Raw genomic sequence first — 15,510 nt, forward strand, 5'->3', positions numbered from 1 at the left:
GTAAGATAGCAGGTAAGGAAGCAGGAAGGGAAGCAGGCAAGGAAACAAGTAAGGTAGCAGGTAGGGAAGCAGGTAATGAAGCAGGTAAGGTCAAATATAAGGAAGCAGGTAAGGTAGAAGGTAAGAAAGCAGGTAAGGTAGTAGTTAAGGAAGCAGGTAAGGTAGAAGGTAAGATAGCAGGTAAGGTAGCAGGTAAGGTAGAAGATAATGAATCGGGTAAGGTAGCAGGTAAGGAAGCAGGTAAGGTTGAAGGTAAGATAGCAAGTAAGGTAGCAGATAATGAATCAGGTAAGGTAGCAGGTTAGGTAGAAGATAATGAATCAATTAAGTTAGCAGATAAGGAAGCAAGTAAGGTAGAAGGTAAGATAGCAGGTAAGGAAGCAGGTAAGGTAGAAGGTAAGATGCAGGTAAGGAAGCAGATAGGGAAGCAGGTAAGGAAACAAGGTAGATGTAGGGAAGCAGGTAATGTAGCAGGTAAGGTAAAAAATTAAGGAAAAAGTTAAGGTAGTAGTTAAGGAACTAGGTAAGGTAGAAGGTAAGATAGCAGGTAAGGAAGCAGGTAAGGTAGAAGTTAAGAAAGCAGATAATTAATCAGGTAATGTAGCAGGTAAGGAAGCAGGTAAGGTAGAAGGAAATGTAGCAGGTAAGGAAGCATGTAAGTTAGAAGGTAAGATAGCAAGTAAGGTAGAGGATAATGAATCAGGTAAGGTAGCAGGTAAGGTAGCAGATAATGAATCAGGTAAGGTAGTAGTTAAGGAACTAGGTAAGGTAGAAGGTAAGATAGCAGGTAAGGAAGCAGGTAAGGTAGAAGTTAAGAAAGCAGATAATTAATCAGGTAATGTAGCAGGTAAGGAAGGTAAGAAGGTAAGATAGCAGGTAAGGTAGCAGGCAAGAAAGCAGGAAGGGAAGCAGGTAAGGAAACGAGTAAGGTAGAAGGTAGGGAAGCAGGTATGGTAGAAGGTAAGATAGCAGGTAAGGTAGCAGGTAAGGAAGCAGGAAGGGAAGCAGGTAAGGAAACAAGTAAGGTCAAATATAAGGAAGCAGGTAAGGTAGAAGGTAAGAAAGCAGGTAAGGTAGTAGTTAAGGAAGCAGGTAAGGTTGAAGGTAAGATAGCAAGTAAGGTAGCAGATAATGAATCAGGTAAGGTAGCAGGTTAGGTAGCAGATAATGAATCAATTAAGTTAGCAGGTAAGGAAGCAAGTAAGGTAGAAGGTAAGATAGCAGGTAAGGAAGCAGGTAAGGTAGAAGGTAGAAGTAGGGAAGCAGGTAATGTAGCAGGTAAGGTAAAAAATTAAGGAAAAAGGTAAGGTAGTAGTTAAGGAACTAGGTAAGGTAGAAGGTAAGATAGCAGGTAAGGTAGAAGTTAAGAAAGCAGATAATTAATCAGGTAATGTAGCAGGTAAGGAAGCAGGTAAGGTAGAAGGCAATGTAGCAGGTAAGGAAGCAGGTAAGTTAGAAGGTAAGGTAGCAGGTAAGGTAGAAGATAATGAATCAGGTAAGGTAGCAGGTAAGGTAGCAGATAATGAATCAGGTAAGGTAGAAGGGTAAGGTAGAAGGGTAAGGTAGAAGGGTAAGGTAGAAGGGTAAGGTAGAAGTTAAGAAAGCAGATAATTAATCAGGTAAGGTAGCAGATAATGAATCAGGTAAGGTAGCAGGTAAGGTAGTAGATAATGAATCAGGTAAGGTAGCAGGTAAGGAAGCAGGTAAGGTAGCAGGTAAGGTAAAAGATAAGGTAGCAGGTAAGGTAGCAGGTATTGAATCAGGTAAGTTAGCAGGTAAGATAGCAGTTAAGGTCGCAGGTAAGGAAGCAGGTAGGGAAGCAGGTAGGGAAGCAGGTAAGGAAACAATGTAGAAGCTAGGGAAGCAGGTAATGAAGCAGGTAAGGTAAATTTAAGGAAAAGGGTAAGGTAGAAGGTAATAAAGCAGGTCAGGTAGTAGTTAAGGAAGCAGGTAAGGGAAGATGAACCGAGCAAAGTACAGAGAGATCCTTGATGAAAACCTGCTCCAGAGCACTCAGGACCTCAGACTGGGGGCGAAGGTTCACCTTCCAACAGGACAACAACCCAAAGCACACAGCCAAGACAATGCAGTAGTGGCTTCGGGTCAAGTCTCTGGTTTCTGAATGTCCTTGAGTGGCCGAGCCAGAACCCGGACTTGAACCCGGTCTAACATCTCTGGAGAGACCTGAAAATAGCTGTGCAGCGACGCTCCCCAACCAACCTGACAGAGCTTGAGAGAGTCTGCGTCGAAGAATGGGAGAAACTCCCCAAATACAGGTGTGCCAAGCTTGTAGCGTCATACGTAATACTTATGAAAATGTTATTTTTCAGTTGTAAAAAAAAAAAAAAAAAGAGCAACAATATCTAAAGACCTGTTTTTGTTTTGTCATTATGGGATATTGTGATGTCATTATGGGATATTGTGATGTCATTATGGGATATTGTGATGTCATTATGGAATATTGTGTGTAGATTGATGAGGAGAAAAAATGATTTAATACATTTTAGAATAAGGCTGTAACGTAACAAAATGTGGAAAAAAGTCAAGGGGTCTGAATACTTTCTGAAGGCATTGTATATAGCCATGTTATAAAGTATGAAAATGCTTGTTCATTCACATGTCATGAAATCACTAATCACTAATCACTAATCACTATCATATTTGTATATATCCTAATGAATAAACTTTGGCTGGAAACATGGTTATTATTTATTTATTTAACAAGGTAAGTCAACTGAGAACACATTGTCATTTACAGCAACAACCTGGGGAATCATTACAGGGGAGAGAAGGGAGGATGTATGAGCCAAATTGTAAACAGTTTATATAGTTTACACAAATATTAGTCTCTTAGCTCTTATTGCAGGACTTTGACTGTGGTACATCACCTCCCCAGTCAACCTATTGTCAGAGGGGTGTATTATGACATCATATAGAACTACTCAGAGATTCTAAATATCACTTGATTATCAGAGGATCATCCATATCATGAAGGTGGATATTGATCCAACCATTTCAAAAGTAATGACCAGGCTGATGGAAACAGGATATGCCTATACAATTTTATAAAAGCCGACAGACGATATGTTAGTTCGTTTTACATGGTAGGGTCTTTTTGTGTCAGTAAAAATTTATAAGCGAGAAATGGCGGTGGAAACTCCTTTATGCTCAAATATTTAAATTTAAGTTTTGTCACGCAAAGCCTTTTATCTGCAATGAGCATGTTTGATAGAAACATTTCTGGTGGGAAAATGCGTATATTGTTTTATGCAGATTTTAGAATATTCACATGAAAATCTGTCGCAAATTGCATGGAAACTTATCTACTAAGGTGGATATTGATCCAACACCTGCCACGTATTCAAACCAGCCCACTGGGCACAGACGGCAGCTCAACATCTAGTTTCTATTTACATTTCTTTGAGTCGTCAACTAAAGTGAATTCAACATGAAATCAACACAAAATGTCACCTGTCATTGGATTTAGGTTGCCAGTTGGATGAAAAACAACTAAAATAACTGATGTTGATGGCTTTTTACAAATCCAATCAGTTTTCTACATCTATCATCATCACGTGGATTTGTTTTGTTGAAATGACGTGGAAACAACATTTATTCAACCAGTGGGAGGCTTGTAAATGCCCCCAGGAAAGTGGAACGAGGAACTCTTCATTGAGACAATAATAAACAGCAATCCGTGGGAGAGTTGAGGTGGATATTATAAAATAAGCATCTGCTGGAGTCCAAGTCAAACCAAGATTCTTTATTTCTGAGCTCAGAGAGAATAACAGAGTTACACACCGCAGTGTAGACAGTCTGAATTCCCAAAGCATTGGGTGATGAGCACATATCTTTATAGTTTCCTGTTCCTGGGAGAGACTTTATTCATACAAGGACGCAGGTGCAGCTGGTTTGCAACACATAATGATGGTCCCAAGAACAGGAGATTAAAATAGGACAGTTTCACAAGGTTAGTCACATAATCAGTTATGTGGACACACATACAATTAACATTTTCCGTTACAGTCTGAATATTTGAATTTCATTAAATCATCAGTGGGCCAACAATGCAAATGTAAACAATGGAACAAATGCATCACATCCAAATATCACTGTATTATCTGTAGTGCTGGAGGAATGACACACCCAGATAAACACACACAAAGAGATTAAAAAAGGACCATTTAAACACATGGAATCTGATCTACTTTATATTCAAACTGACATACTCCATATTAAATTCATGTTTTCTAATAAAAACAAACAAATATATGTTTGAGTATACCTTGTACCATTTAATTTCATACGGTAAAAACAAGTAAACACATTATCAGTCAACAATATAAGACAATGGACTTTGTATGTTCTCTGATAACTTTTAAGTCAATGAGATGTGAAATATCAACATACAAGTAATTCTTCTCTTCTGTGTGGATTCTCTCATGACGTTCAAGTGACTGATGAGTAATATGTTTTCCCAGTCTGAGCAATTTCTAAGCCTTCTCCTCTGTGTGTAGTCTCATGTGTTCTTTCAGGCTTCCTAAACGGGCAAAAACGTTGCACCCTGGGAGGAGTGGTAAGGCTTCTCCCCTCTGTGTATTTTCTCATGTTGGTTTAGGTTGCTTTTCTGGTTAAAACTCTTTCCACACATGGAGCAGTGGTAAGGCTTCTCCCCTGTGTGTATTCTCTCATGAGCTTTGAGGTTTTCTAAACCCTTAAAACTCTTTCCACACTAAGAGCAGTGGTAAGGCTTCTCCCCTGTGTGTATTCTCTCGTGTTGTTTCAGCTCCCCTGACTGCTTGAAACACTGTCCACACTGGGAGCAGTGGTAAGGCTTCTCCCCTGTGTGTATTCTCTCATGTTCTTTCAGCTCCCCTGAACGGCTGAAACACTTTCCACACTGGGAGCAGTGGTAAGGCTTCTCCCCTGTGTGTATTCTCTGGTGTTGGGTCAGGCTTCCTTTCTGGCTGAAACACTTTCCACACTGGGAGCAGTGGTAAGGCTTCTCCCCTGTGTGTATTCTCTCATGTTGTTTCAGCTCCCCTGAACGGCCGAAACACTTTCCACACTGGGAGCAGTGGTAAGGCTTCTCCCCTGTGTGTATTCTCTCATGTTGTTTCAGCTCCCCTGAACGGCTGAAACACTTTCCACACTGGGAGCAGTGGTAAGGCTTCTCCCCTGTGTGTATTCTCTCGTGTTGGGTCAGGCTTCCTTTCTGGCTGAAACACTTTCTACACTGGGAGCAGTGGTAAGGCTTCTCCCCTGTGTGTATTCTCTCGTGCCGTTTCAGATGCCCTGACTGCTTGAAAACCTGTCCACACTGGGAGCAGTGGTAAGGCTTCTCCCCTGTGTGTATTCTCTCGTGCCATTTCAGATGCCCTGACCGCTTGAAAACCTGTCCACACTGGGAGCAGTGGTAAGGCTTCTCCCCTGTGTGTATTTTCTCATGTTGTTTCAGCTCCCCTGACTGCTTGAAAACCTGTCCACACTGTGAGCAGTGGTAAGGCTTCTCCCCTGTGTGTATTCTCTCATGTTGTTTCAGATGACAAGGCCGTTTGAAACACTTTCCACACTGGGAGCAGTGGTAAGGCTTCTCCCCTGTGTGTATTCTCTCATGTTGTTTCAGGTGTGCTTTCTGGTTAAAAGTATTTCCACACTGGGAGCAGTGGTAAGGCTTCTCCCCTGTGTGTATTCTCTCATGTTGTTTCAGGTGTGCTTTCTGGTTAAAACTCTTTCCACACTGGGAACAGTGGTAAGGCTCCCTTGTGTGTATTTTCTCATGTTGTTTCAGGTCCCATAACCGGTTACAACTCTTTCTACAGTGGGAGCACTGGCGTCGTCTTGCTGGTTTGGACGTCCCTGGCTCTGGTTCCTCTGAGTCTGGTCTTTCTCCTGCCAAAGACACTGTGTTATTTTTAAATTAGAGACCCGAATGAAACCTCCACATGATAAAACAACCTTGCTACGAGGGTAAATCCTAAATCAGGTCTCTCAATAACCTGAGGCCAGTTTTAACAAATATAGTGTGATTTTAAAACAAATGTAGAGCTTCCTGGCAATTACTGCTATGTTTACATTCCTTATTTTATTCATCCTGTTTTACAAGTCAGAACACAAACTAGACAGTTCTAGGACACTGAAGACACAGACGTCGCTAGATTCCAAACAAGCAGGTGGTTCTAAATATATAACTTTCATAGCTGTATGATACAGAATGTGACCTACACACTTCTTTAAACATAAAATAACTAAAGAAGTTGTAATAGCTGTCGCTCTCCTCATCCTCAGATGAGGTGAGGAGAGAAGGATCTTCTGACCAATATGCGGAGTTAGGGAAATATGCCATCTTTATTATATAACACGACGTAGACTAAACAAAACAAAACACTTTCAAAACTACAAAATAACAAAACGACGTACAACGGAACCTGAACATAAACTTACATAGACAAACGTAAACTCACGAACAGGAACGGACATCGAAACATACGAACAGCCAAACAGCTCCAAAAAGTGAATACATCGAACATAAACGAAGACATCACAGGAGACAACCACCCACAAACAAACAGTGAGAATGCCCTACCTAAATATGACTCTTAATTAGAGACAAACGCAAACCACCTGCCTCTAATCAAGAGCCATACCAGGCAAACCAAAACCAACATAGAAACAGATAACATAGAATGCCCACCCAACCTCACGTCCTGACCAACTAACACACAAAAACTAACATAAATAGGTCAGGAACGTGACAGTACCCCCCCCACAAGGTGCGAACTCCGGACGCACCAGCACAAAGTCTAGGGGAGGGTCTGGGTGGGCATCTAACCACGGTGGTGGCTCAGGCTCCGGGCGCGGTTCCCACCCCACCATAATCCATCCTAACTTCCTCCCACAAAGAATGTCCACCCTCTTTTTTCCCCCACACAATTCTCTTAATAATATATTTAATAAGGATAACACCAGGACAGAGAGATAAATCAAGATAGAGGGATAGATAAGACTATAGAGATAGATGAAGATAGAGAGGGAGATTAGGATAGAGGGGCAACTCCGGACTGAAAGGCAGCTCCGGACAGAGAGACAGCTCTGGACTGATGGGCAGTTCTGGGTATCCAGCCTTTTCAGGCTGAAGGGCAGCTCATGGCTGACTGACGACTCTCGATGCTCATGGCTGGCTGACGGCTCTCGACGCTCATGGCAGGCTGACGGCTCTCGACGCTCATGGCAGGCTGACGGCTCTCGATGCTCATGGCAGGCTGACGGCTCTCGACGCTCATGGCAGGCTGACGGCTCTCGACGCTCATGGCAGGCTGACGGCTCTCGACGCTCATGGCAGGCTGACGGCTCTCGACGCTCATGGCAGGCTGACGGCTCACGACGCTCATGGCGCTCTGACGGCTCTGGCTGCTCATGGCTCTCTGACGGCTCTGGCTGCTCATGGTTCACTGACGGCTCTGGCTGCTCATGGCTCTTTGACGGCTCTGGCTGCTCATGGCGCTCTGACGGCTCTGGCTGCTCATGGCTCGCTGGCGGCTCTGGCAGATCCTGTCTGGTTGGCGGCTCTGGCAGATCCTGTCTGGTTGGCGGCTCTGGCAGATCCTGTCTGGTTGGCGGCTCTGGCAGATCCTGTCTGGTTGGCGGCTCTGGCAGATCCTGTCTGGTTGGCGGTTCTGGCAGATCCTGTCTGGCTGACGGCTCTAGCGGCTCCTGTCTGGCTGACGGCTCTAGCGGCTCCTGTCTGGCTGACGGCTCTGTAGGCTCATGGCAGACGGGCGGCTTTGCAGGCTCATGGCAGACGGGCGGCTTTGCAGGCTCCTGGCAGACGGATGGCTCAGACGGCGCTGGGGAGACGGATGGCTCAGATGGCGCTGGGGAGACGGATGGCTCAGATGGCGCTGGAGAGACGGATGGCTCAGATGGCGCTGGGGAGACGGATGGCTCTGGCCGGATATGGCGCACTGTAGACCTGGTGCGTGGTGCCGGAACTGGAGGCACCGTGCTAATGATAAGCACCTTCCTACTAGTGCGGGGAGCAGGGACAGGGCACACTGTATTCTCAAAGCCTACTCTATCCCTGATGCGTGGTACCGGCACTGGTGACACCGGGCTGAGGACAAGCACATCAGGATTAGTAGGGGGAGAAGATACAGTGGGTTCAGGGCTCTGGAGACGCACTGGTAGCTTAGTGCGTGGGACCGGAACTAGAGGCACCGGGCTAGATACACGCACTACAGGGAGAGTGCGTGGAGGAGGAACAGGGCTCAGGATACGCACTGGTAGCCTAGTGCGTAGTGTATACACTGTAGGTACTAGGCTGGGGCGGGGAGGTGGTGCCGGAAATACCGGACCGTGCAGGCGTACTGGCTCTCTTGAGCATTGAGCCTGCCCAACCTTACCTGGTTGAATGCTCCCGGTCGCCCGCCCAGTACGGGGAGGTGGAATAACCCGCACCGGGCTGTGTAGGCGAACCGGGGAAACCCTGCGTAAGGCAGGTGCCATGTATGCCGGCCCGAGGAGACGCACTGGAGACCAGACGCGTTGAGCCGGCCTCATGACACCTGGCTCAATGCCCAATCTAGCCCTACCAGTGCGGGGAGGTGGAATAACCCGCACTGGGCTATGCACTCGTACAGGAGACACCGTGCGCTCTACTGCGTAACACGGCGCCTGCCCGTACTCCCGCTCTCCACGGTGAGCCTGGGAAGTGGGCGCAGGTCTCCTACCTGCCCTTGGCCCACTACCCTTTAGCCCCCCCCCAAGAAATTTTTGGGAGTTACTCACGGGCTTTTTCGGCTTCCGTGCCAGACGCGTTCCCTCATAGCTCCGGTTCCTCTCTCCGGTAGCCTCCGCTCTCCTCAGTGCCTCCAGCTGTTCCCATGGGAGGCGATCTCTACCAGCTAGGATCTCCTCCCATGTGTAGACACCCTTTCCATCCAGAACATCGTCCCAAGTCCACGAGTCCTGATTATTTGGTCGCTGCTCGTAGTCACACTGCTTGGTTCTGGACATTTGGTGGGTGGTTCTGTTACGCTAATCCTCCTCCTCTTCATCAGAAGAGGAGGAGCAGGGATTGAACCAAGGTGCAGCGCGTTGAAATGACATGATGAATTTATTTAACAAGACAAAACGAACTATACTTGAAAATGATACAAAATAACAAAACGACGTACAACGGAACCTGAACATAAACTTACATAGACAAACGTAAACTCACGAACAGGAACGGACATCGAAACATACGAACAGCCAAACAGCTCCAAAAAGTGAATACATCGAACATAAACGAAGACATCACAGGAGACAACCACCCACAAACAAACAGTGAGAATGCCCTACCTAAATATGACTCTTAATTAGAGACAAACGCAAACCACCTGCCTCTAATCAAGAGCCATACCAGGCAAACCAAAACCAACATAGAAACAGATAACATAGAATGCCCACCCAACCTCACGTCCTGACCAACTAACACACAAAAACTAACATAAATAGGTCAGGAACGTGACAGAAGTAATTTTGTGTGGAAGTCCAAAACTTGTTTTTACGTCGAAAATACAAAGCACAAGTTACAAAGCACTTGAACTTTGTGAAGCGTTTATTTGGGCTGCAATTTCTAAGGCTGGTAACTCTAATGAACTTATGCATCAGAAGTAACTCTGGGCTTTCCATTCCTGTGATGGTCCTTAAAGCAATGATGGACTGTTGTTTCTCTTTGCTTATTTGAGCTGTTCTTGACATAATATGGACTTCGTCTTTTACCCAATAGGGCTATCTTCTGTATACCACCCCTACCTTGTCACAACCACAACTGATTGGCTCAAACACATTAAAACCTGTTATGGCTAGGGGTTCCGCTTGTGGAACGTTTCGACAACATCCGGTGAAATTGCAGAGAACAAAATATTTTTTTATTCACAAGTGCAATACACCAAATCCACCGTGTCAGATTTCAAAAAGGCTTTACGGCAAAAGCAAACCATGTGATTATCTGAGGACAGCACCCCATCAAACAAACACATGACAATCATATTTCAACCCGCCAGGTGCGATACAAAACTCAGAAATAACTATATAATTTGTGCCTTAAGTTTGAAGAGCTTATTTTGTTGGGACTCCAATATGTCACATAAACATCACAAATGGTCCTTTTGTTCAATTAATTCCGTCGTTATATCTCCAAAATGTCCATTTATTTGGCGCGTTTGATTAAAAAAAACACCGGTTCCAACTCACCCAGCATGACTACAAATATCTAATAAGTTAAGTTACCTGTAAACGCTGTCCAAACATTTCAAACAACTTTCCTAATCGACCTTTAGGTATTTTAAAATGTAAATAATCGAGAAAATTTAAGATGGGATAAACTGTGTTCAATACCGGATAAAAACAACGTGAAGCGCGTGACCTGGAGCGCGCATCAAAACATTAGAAAGCACTAGGCTGGACCCTCGTTCTGAATAGCCGTACTTCTTCATTTCTCTAAAGAAAAACATCAACCAATTTCTAAAGACTGTTGACATCTAGTGGAAGCAATAGGAACTGCAACCAAGTGCCACAGAAAAGTGCCACACAAAGCCATTTGAAAACAGAGTCCCCTCAACAACAAAAAAATCCTCCTGGATGGTTTGTCCTCGGGGTTTCACCTGCCAAATAAGTTCTGTTATACTCACAGACAGTATGTTAACAGTTTTAGAAACTTTAGAGTGTTTTCTATCCAAATCTACCAATTATATGCATATCCTAGCTTCTGGGCGTGAGTAGCAGGCAGTGTACTTTGGGAACGCTTTTCATCCAGACGTGAAAATACTGCCCCCTATCCCAAACAGGTTAAGGAAAGAAATTCCACAACTTAACTTCTAAAAAGGCACACATGTTAATTGAAATGCATTTCAGGTGACTACCTCATGATACCACAGTCCTCCTTTAAGACTCCATGCTACAGTCCTCCTTTAACCTGTTTGGGCGGCAGCCCGACACCGGTACACTTATGACAACATCCAGCTCAAGTGCAGGGCGCGAAATTCAAAATCTATTTTTTTTAATATTTAACTTTCACACATTAACAAGTCCAATACTGCATATGAAAGGTACACATCTTGTGAATCAAGCCAACATGTCCGATTTTTTAAATGTTTTACAGGGAAGACAAAATATGTAAATCTATGGCTAACCACGTTAGCAAAAGACACCACTTTTCTAACTGCATCAGTTTCTTACTCCATTACTAGCTATCACAAATTTGACCAAATAAAGAAATAAATAGCCACTAACCAAGAAAAGACTTCATCAGATGACAGCCTGATAACATATTTATGTATAGCATATGTTTTGTTCGAAAAATTTGCATATTTCAGGTATAAATCATAGTTCACATTTCAGCTACAATCAGAAATTGCACCGAAAGCAGCCATAATATTTAGAGACACCAACGTCAAATACCTAATTACTCATCATAAAACATTTCAGAAAAATACATAGTGTGCAGCAATTGAAAGACAGGCATCTTGTGATTCCAGACAATATTTCCGATTTATTAATAAGACTCCATAATGTTTCATCATTAGATGCTACAGTCCTCCTTTAAGACTCCATCATGTTTAGAATGTGTCTGGAAGCACTACTCTATCTATTCTACTCTTATCTTTTCGGTTTTAATCATATTTATAATAATAATGTTATAATAGGTAATAACTAACTTTAATAACTAGGGTTAATACCTGCCTGGCGCCCCAACAAAATCTTTATCTTTACCCCCCTCTAACAATACCGCTACAGAATTAGCATAGTAGGTCATGTAACTTAAGGTAATCAGAAATATTTAATATTTGCAATATATTATATGTTTGCCAATCAGTTATACAGCCAGACCTATTTGCCATCTCTTTTGCCTCCCTCTTCATCATACCATTTTTAAATTCCTCATCAATCCACGTGGATTTAACAGTTTTTACAGCCATCTGTGGATTAGATGAAGGAGGGGTTGAGGTCAGGACAGATTCTCATCAGGGATATAAAGGTTTGGTATCCTGTTACCCTCTTTACTCTCTTCCTGTGGAACCATAAGATGTAAGGATTGGAGAGAAGGAGGAGTGTCATAAGTGAGATATATATCTGGATGGAACAAATGTTGGGATGTCTGAATTACAGCTGTACATAACCTTTGGGAATAATTAAACTTGGTTAAAGCTTCTCTAGTGTCCGTGAGTTATTTACTTTGAAAAAAAAGAACCTAACAACATCAACAACATAGGAATCACTACAAACAATTGTATGACCTCTTATATAGAACAGTAGGCCCAGCCTTTTGGAACTTTGCTTTTCCTAGATATGGCTACTATATTGTGATCACTACATCCGATGAATTTGGATACTGCTTTCAAACAAATTTCTGCAGCATTAGTAAAGATATGATCAAAATATGTTGATGATTTAATTTCTTCACTGTTTGTAACTACCCTGGTAGATTGATTGATAACCTGAACAAGGTTGCAGGCACTGGTTACAGTTCAAAGCTTTCTCTTGAGTGGGCAGCCTGATCACAGCTTTCCTCCAGTATTAGTTAATTAATTAACAGTGTCTGGAGTTTAGTTTGCCTGTTCTACACTCTTGTAAAGATAGGGGGGTTGACTGGGACAGGCAATGTAACATCCATAATGTTTTAAGAAAAAGTTTTTGTAAAACAAGCACCTTAAAACAGATCATTGAAACTTTCTCTCCAAAGCTAACTTTCATCAAGGTTTTATATGGTCTATTGGTTTCTCTCTTTTCATTGGCACAATCCTTTTTCAGTGTTATGATATTCATAACATCCATATCCACCAGTCTATCTTCCTGTCAACTAACAGAACTCTGCTGGTTGTCCTGGTAACAGATACCAGTCTATCTTCCTGTCAACTAACAGAACTCTGCTGGTTGTCCTGGTAACAGATACCAGTCCATCTTCCTGTCAACTAACAGAACTCTGCTGGTTGTCCTGGTAACAGATACCAGTCTATCTTCCTGTCAACTAACAGAACTCTGCTGGTTGTCCTGGTAACAGATACCAGTCTATCTTCCTGTCAACTAACAGAACTCTGCTGGTTGTCCTGGTAACAGATACCAGTCTATCTTCCTGTCAACTAACAGAACTCTGCTGGTTGTCCTGGTAACAGATACCAGTCCATCTTCCTGTCAACTAACAGAACTCTGCTGGTTGTCCTGGTAACAGATACCAGTGGGCAGATCTATTGTATTTGTTCAAACTAAACTACAGCACTTACTTTGATGAGTCAAATCTGATCCTTTCTTCTCTTCTCCTCCTCTCACAGTTCCACTCAGCCCCGTTGTTTTCCTGCAGTCCACCAGCAGCACAGACAACCTCTTCATACCCAGCAGTAAGGTGCTACCGGGACAGGCACGACACGGGGACTCCAGGAGGGAGGAAGGGCTAGCGTTGTCCTGGTAACCACAAAGAGGGGACACAGACACATATCATTATGGATGCTGATGTCACTGTTGTCATAAAGTGTTTTACAGAAACCCAGCCCAGACCCAGATAGAGCAGGCTGAATGCTAGACCAGACCAAGCTGTACCATCTGGTGTTCTGTTCTGGAGAGACTCTTCTCTGACTCGTCAGTTTCAGGATGTTGTTGAGGCTCCCCAGAGGATCCACCATAGTCACGTCTCTCTCCTGCTTGAATGACAATATCAAATAGACAGTCAACTTATAACCGTCCATTACAATCATAGGGTCTTACAAGAGACCAAAAAAAATGGCCACTTTCATCATGATTTTTAAATATATTGTTTGTGATGCAAATGTGAAAGGGTGACTTTCACGTATACTTGAGTCATTTTCTATTAAGGTATCTTTACTTATATTCAAGTATGACAATTGGGTACTTTTCCCACCACTGTGATTCATTGGGTCTTACAATAGGCATGAATGTGTCTAGAAAGGGCCTATAAAATATTATTTGTGATGCAAATGTAAAAGGGTCGTTCTACTAAATGGGTGCCTTTTGTTTCCCTTTGATATTTTAAGTAGAAATTATGCAACAATATTGAATTTTAAAAGCCTGTTATATTAGATGAGGGGAACTTTAATATAGACCACATGGAGAATTCAATACATCTAATTTAAAAGTCCCCAAAATAAATGTACCAATGGCAGATTGAACCTTTAAGAATGTATACAGTACGAAACGGGTAGGTATAATTTGTGGAACGTTCAAACACGAATCTATTCCAAAAACGTCGTAATGTACAAGGATGCCAACAAACAACGCATACAAAGTAGCATGATCAATTCACCTAGCTAACTAGCTGCCAAAAGGGCATCAACTCACCATGTAGCTTATTCTTAATAAGTGAGTGAGGACAGACATTTTTCAGAATAAACGTGGTGAGTGAAAAACCTAATGAAATAGCCCACTCCCTACCCGGTATCCTGTTCTGCCGCTATACAACTGTGTATGCGTTGTTTGTTGGCATCCTTGCTCGAAACATATTCAAGTGTAGAACTTCAGTAGAATGCCCCACAGTTCAACAACTGCATAGTTTGTGCCCCTGCTTTTAAGACAGTACTCACTGTTGATAATCTGATATTCTGTCTCCTCCTCTTTCACTCCAAAAACGTCTTCCATCTTCACCTTTATTGAGATAGCATCCTCTTCCTCCTTTTTCATCCTGAAAGTTTCTTTCTCTTCTTCCTTCGCTATAACAGCCTCTTCTTCCTTCACTATAACAGCCTCTTCTTCCTTCACTATAACAGCCTCTTCTTCCTTCACTATAACAGCCTCTTCTTCCTTCACTATAACAGCCTCTTCTTCCTTCACTATAACAGCCTCTTCTTCCTTCACTATAACAGCCTCTTCTTCCTTCACTATAACAACCTCCTCTTCTTCCTTTTTCATTCTGAAAGGTTCTTTCTCTTCTTCCTTCACTATAACAGCCTCTTCTTCCTTCACTATAACAGCCTCCTCTTCCTCCTTTTTCATTCTGAAAGGTTCTTTCTCTCCTTTCACTGTAATACCCTCCTCTTCTTCTTTCACGACAATGTTCAGCGCCAGAGCTTCTTTCTCCGTCCAGCAGACCTCCTCTTCTTTAGCAGGGGAGGAGTAGTTTAGTGAGTTCATGGTCCGGGATGTTAGCTAGTTAACATTGGCGACTAGCCTAGTGCTAGGCTCAGCATCAATCTTTAACAAGTTTGCAAATTGAACAAGCAAATTAGGTTAAAGTTAACCAGTTAATACGTCTACAGAATTGTGTTTACAACAGTGAGATTAGCTAATGTACATAAACGTGGTCTAAAGCGTCAATCTTTCAGTTTTATGTTGGCTTGCAAGCTACCGAGGCGGTTGAAAGAGTAGCCGCGTTGTTGTTCCTGAAGAAGCGACCCGTCCAGTAAATTATACGTCACGCAAGAAGCATCGTCTGAAAGACGCACTTCGCCATCTGCTGACTGGAGTGGGTAACGCAGTTTGGAAACAAGTTACTACACTTTTGTATTGGAAAGAACGTCA

The 15,510-nt window shown here is 43.0% G+C and overlaps 1 pseudogene; it reads right to left on the reverse strand.

Moving 5' to 3' along the window:
* Nucleotides 1–3,748: 3,748 nt before the first annotated feature.
* Nucleotides 3,749–15,404, reverse strand: LOC129846756 (zinc finger protein ZFP2-like; annotated as a pseudogene).
* Nucleotides 15,405–15,510: the final 106 nt, after the last annotated feature.

This window comes from Salvelinus fontinalis, unplaced genomic scaffold, assembly GCF_029448725.1.
Source record: "Salvelinus fontinalis isolate EN_2023a unplaced genomic scaffold, ASM2944872v1 scaffold_0618, whole genome shotgun sequence".
In the NCBI taxonomy this organism is placed as follows: Eukaryota; Metazoa; Chordata; class Actinopteri; order Salmoniformes; family Salmonidae; genus Salvelinus; species Salvelinus fontinalis.